A 5,572-nucleotide genomic window follows, 5' to 3' on the forward strand; every position below is an offset into this window, starting at 1 on the left:
TGTCTGGTTGTGAACAGAAAATCCAAGAATCTATTTGTTATCCATTCCTTGAGGCTGGATGTCTCAGCTGGTCTTCAGTAGATGTTGGAATCCTGAAGAAATGGGTTCTTAAGACAGTGAAGTAAATAACTTACTAGTAAGGTGAGAACAAGCCAGCAAAGAGCAAATGCTTCTTTCTTCCATATTCCTATACAGGCTTCCAACAGGAAGTGTGACCCAGATTATATCTTCCCTCCCCCCTCAAAATCTGGATTAGAAGTAGATCTTCCTACTTCAAATTAAATACAAATCTCTCACAGCCATGTCATTCATTCATTCATTCATTTTAGCTAGTTCCAGATGTAGTAAAGTTGGCAACCAAGTATAACCATCACGAATATGGATTGCATGCTTTAACACCTGCTCCCTCCTCTCCCCAAGCACCACTCCAGCTACACCATGCTCTTTGTGTGCTGTCTGGCTAGTGCCGCTGTCCCCAACCATCACTATAATCATCTACCGGGACTTCGTCAGCCATGACGAGTTGTTCTCCAACATCTACAAGATCTGGGAGATCATGGACTGGCTGTGCCTGGAGGTGGAGGGCAAGATGGTCAGTAGATCAGAGGGTGCCATTGATGATTCTCTCATTGGTGGAAATGCTTGCACTGAAGGTCCGGAGGGCAAAGGTACTGAAAGCACGGTAGTCACCGGTGTTGGCATTGTCATGAACCATCACTTACAAGAAACCAGCTTCACAAAAGAGGCTTACAAAACATATATCAAAGACTACATAAAACCACTCAAAGGCTGACTTGAACAGAAACCAGAAAAAGTCTTTTAGACTGGAGCTGCAGAGCAAATTAAGCACATCCTTGCTAATTTCAATAGCTACCAGTTTTTTATTGGTGAAAACATGATGGTAAGTATGGTTGCTCTACTGGACTACTGTGAAGACGGTGTGACTCCGTTCATGATTTTCTTTAAGGATGGCTTAGAGATGGAAAAATGTTAACAAATTAGACAAATGGAATCTGTCACCTGTCACTATAATTGGCTGCTGCTTACCATCCATCCAACACCAGGACTTAGGACAAATGGGACTGATACCATCTTGAGCTTTTATTTTGACTGTGATTTACTTGGAGTGGAGGCACTGCTTTTTCTTTTTTAAAGAAAAAAAAACATGTCATGTGGGTTGTCTAAAAATAAAGCGCATTTAAATTTTAAAAATATGGATTGCACATGTGAGAGAAAATATGTAATATTTATCTAAGTCTGACTTATTTTGCCTAATAGATGATCTCCAGTTTCATCTAAAAACTTACTTGACATAACATCATTCTTGTTTATGGTTAATATTCTACAGTATATATAAACAGCATATTTTCTTTATCCATTCAGTTTCTAATGAGCACCTTAGCTATCTTTATAATTTGATTACTGTGAATAGTGCCACAATAAAAAGTGGGGGTATATTGGTGACGGTTGTATTCTTTGGGTCCAAACTCCAGACTGGAATTGTAGAAGCAAACAGTAATTCCATCTCTAGTGTTTTGGGGAATCTCCACATTAATTTCTCTAATTTCCTGTTCACACTACTCTAGTAACAGTGAATAAGGATTCTTTTTTCTTGCATCCTTTCCATCATTTGTGTAACTGGGTTTTATTTTTAAAGCCCTCTGCAGAAAAAAAGAGAGGTGGAAAAAACAGAGAAAATAAAAACTGTGGGGTTACACATTTATATAAAGCAGGGTAGAAGCAATTTAGTCTGCATTCTCAATGTGGCTGAAGTTGCTTGGTTTTCTTAACTGAAGCAAGACAGATTAATAGAAAGAACATGTGGCCAAGCCAGTTTTATGAAAAAAATAATAATAAGTAGCACTTTCTGCACTGAGAATAAAAGTATCTAAAGATACAACCAAATAAAAACCAGCATAAGGCTTATTCAAAAGTATTAATAGGATAATGAAAGTGAGAAAACCAGATGAAAGTTAAGACTATTCGTGTCAACACTGCATAAAATAACTGAAAATATAACCAAATACAAATCATGAATAGAAAACACTAAAAACAGCAGGTTCCTGCATAAAGTGGATTTCAACAGAGAATTGTGAGCTCTAGAGATGGCTCAGCGGGCAAAGGACTTCTAACTCATCACACACACACACACACACACACACACACACACACACACACACACACACACACGGCTGGAGCAAGGGGTAGTAGAAGCTGGACAGCCACTCAGAGTTGCCCAAGGGATAAGCTTCAGGTTTGGTGAAAGACCCTGTCTCAAAAAGTAAGTTAAGAGACCTTCTCTCAAAAAAGCACAGTTGAGAATAAGTGAAGAGAACACCTCCCATCAACCTCTGGCTTCCCCGTGGGCAAGCATGGATGAATACGCATGCTCACATGTGCATTCACAGATAGGAATATTCCATGTCTTTGTATGAGTTTCTGTTTCTGTGATAAAATGCCCTGACAAAAGCAACTTAAGGGATAATAGGCTTGTTTAGCTCACAATTCCAAATGACCGTGACTTCCCCAATTTAACGAACAGAGATTCACATCACATCCACAAAAACAGAATGCACATCTTAGTGTCAGCTCACACTCTCCACCTTGCACAATTCCTACCCCCTTCCTGGGAAGAGTTGCACAGTAGGTGGATCTTCACACTCTGGTTCATGCAGTCAAGATGATCCTCCACAGCACAGCCATGGCCAGCTTAGTCTGGATAATTCCGCACTGACACTCTTCCCTGGTGTTCTCTATTGGGTCGGGTTGACAATAGTCTTTTAAGGGGTTGGGGATTTAGCTCAGTGGTAGAGCGCTTGTCTGGCAAGCGCAAGGCCCTGGGTTCGGTCCCCAGATCTGAAAAAAAAAAGGAGACAAGAGTCTTTTAAAATTCCAACAGGTAAACATCCAAACTATCTTAACTATGAGCACCTATAAAATAAAGAACATGCTACATACGTCTAACGTGTAATGCTACAGAGCAAGCATTTCTATTTCAAAAAAGAAAAGAACATGGAATAAACCCATCACACTGTAAGTGCTGCAGCTCTGAAGGAAAAAGGCTTCCACTACAGAAGTATTACAGCTCTGCTCCAGCAGGGGAAGGTTTCTGCACTGAGAGGTACCCCGGCATTTGGGAGTCAAAGAATACCACGAAGTCACACCACACAACAAACCTCACTTACGAGATTTATTGGGAGGGGAGGCAGGAGGGTGGCTGCCTCTGCTCTGAAGAGAAGCAGCAGAGAATTGAGCAGAAGGCAGGATTAGATAGGGTGTCTTGGTGGGGTGGAGCTTTCCAGGATGAAGATTTCCAGTCATAAGCTTGGGGCGAGCTCACAGTATGGCTGAGTTTTGTACTCAGCAACTGGGTTTCTGTGGCAAGCTCAGGGATTGGTGGGATTCTGTTTCTTGGCTCTGGTCTTGAGTTTGGGGTCAAGTCACAGTCAGAGTGTTTTTACTTTGGTCCTTTTACCCTCCACACAACCATAGGAAAAACAAAGTCCAACAAGGCAAACACAAAGTTCTACAGCTCCATTCCCAGTGCCTGGGGTTTGTAACATAATTCTCAGGTTCCCAATGGGCTCAGGTTGTCCCATCCCTCCGGTCTTGCCACTGGCAATACATATAACTTCTCTCATAGACTTAGTCCAGCTCCACTCCATGTGTGCAGCCCTCCTTAACAGATGTGCCAGGGCCCCTGAGATTTCCAGTGTACTAAGGTTTCACCTTCATACCTTCACATGACAGCCCATGACGTCTATTTTTATCAACTCTAACTCTGTCACACGTTGCCTGGCTGGCCTCACCTGTTCTGCAGGACCGTCTCAATATTGCATCCACCACATCTTTTACAAGGACCACCTGAATGATGTTTTCAAGTTCCTCTATCAGTTCAAGATGTAGCCTGCCCTCTGTCGACCATAGCTGTAACAGCTCTACCGTGTGCTGACATTGGAAAAAAAGAGTTTCCTGGGGGGTTGCTTTTGAGGAGTAAGGAACCCCTTTTTATTTAAAAATTGTACCCCTTTAAATGAATTCAGATCTTTATAAGATGGAGACTCTAAGGTATAGTTTTGCACTTGAGACACTTTTCCTATTCTCCCAGTGCAGTTCAAGATGTTTCTCTAGAATCTAGAAGACCTCTTCTTCAGCTCCAGATTGAAGATCATTTATCCTTGAAATGTGCTATGCATAACACATCAGTTCATAATCTTTAAATTCGGTTTCACTCAGGTTCTTGGGACACAAACGGAATGAAGCTAGTATATGGATAGCAACTAGCCCAGCTCTACCGAGAGTTCTTCCCATCTCAAGCCTCAGGAGCTGGGCTTCGGCTGTGAGCATTTCTCTCAGCACTTTTATCATCTGAGCTCCCACAGGAATGGCTCACTAAGCTGTATCCATTGCGCTCAGCAGTTACTCCTGCTCAAAGTTCCAAACTCTTCCATATGCCTCCCATAAAACAATTCTGAGGGCTTAAAAGCCATGCAGTCAGACTTACCACAGCAACAGCCACACTTCTTGGTAGCAACTTCTGTCTAATTTTCCTTTTCTTTTGATGTGATAAAATAACCTAACCAAAGCAACTTAACAGGGGTAAGGGTCTATTTAGCAACAATTCCACACTACTTCATCATGGTGGAGAAATCACGATGAGGAGCTTGAAGCAGTTGATCATACTACATCCAGAGTCAGAAGAAAAGAACAATCAATGCATTTGTGTTTACCAGTGTTCAGTTTACACTATCTATTCTTAGGGAATGGTGCCACCCACAGTAGATGGGTCTTTTTACCTCAGTCAAGCTGTACCTGAGCTAAAATCCTGAGCTTATTGAGTAAAAGATGGCTGTTATATTGGATTTTGAGCCATCAACAAGCAACTCTAAGAGAGTCTGCTGAAAACTTCCGTGGAAACACTCTCTACAGGAAAATGCTATGCCTTCCATTAACTGCCAAGATTTCAAAGAAAATAGCTGAAGACCCTTATAAATAAAGTGATCAAAAGAATGCTGGGGGGAAACTCTTGTCTACTAGATTCTAGATCTAGAGTGGGGCAGCAATATTCCATTATGTTATTTGAATTTCAAATGTTTTAAGTAAATTGATAAAAAGTATGAAAGTGAACATGGGTTAAGCACTACTGCCCAAGGAATGTTTATGTCATGTAGTCTTGAAAAACTAAACTAAACTAAACATTGTATTTAGTGAAATAAGGAGTGATTACTCTAAAAACAGTTTAATTTATTAATGTACTCAATAAACTGCCAATTCAGTGTTCTATTAACTACATTCAAGTAAATTTAGCCAGTTAAATCAAATCTAAATTGCAGACGCCTTCCTTGTTGTTTGGTTTGGTTGGTTGGTTTTGGTTTTGAGACAGGGTTCCTCTGTTGTGCCCTGGTTGTCCTGGAACTCACTCTGTAAACCAAGCTGGCCTCAAACTCAGAGATCCACCTGCCTCTGCCTGCAGAGTTCTAAGATTAAAGGTGTGCACAACCATCTGGCATAATTTAGGGATTCTAATGTCTCAAAAGTGCCTTTTCATTACTAAACAATGCAATAATACTTT

At 41.0% G+C, this 5,572-nt stretch overlaps 1 pseudogene; it reads left to right on the forward strand.

Moving 5' to 3' along the window:
* Positions 1-540: 540 nt before the first annotated feature.
* Tpt1-ps4 (tumor protein, translationally-controlled 1 pseudogene 4) lies at positions 541-1,187 on the forward strand (annotated as a pseudogene).
* Positions 1,188-5,572: the final 4,385 nt, after the last annotated feature.

This window comes from Rattus norvegicus, chromosome 8, assembly GCF_036323735.1.
Source record: "Rattus norvegicus strain BN/NHsdMcwi chromosome 8, GRCr8, whole genome shotgun sequence".
Classification (NCBI taxonomy): domain Eukaryota; kingdom Metazoa; phylum Chordata; class Mammalia; order Rodentia; family Muridae; genus Rattus; species Rattus norvegicus.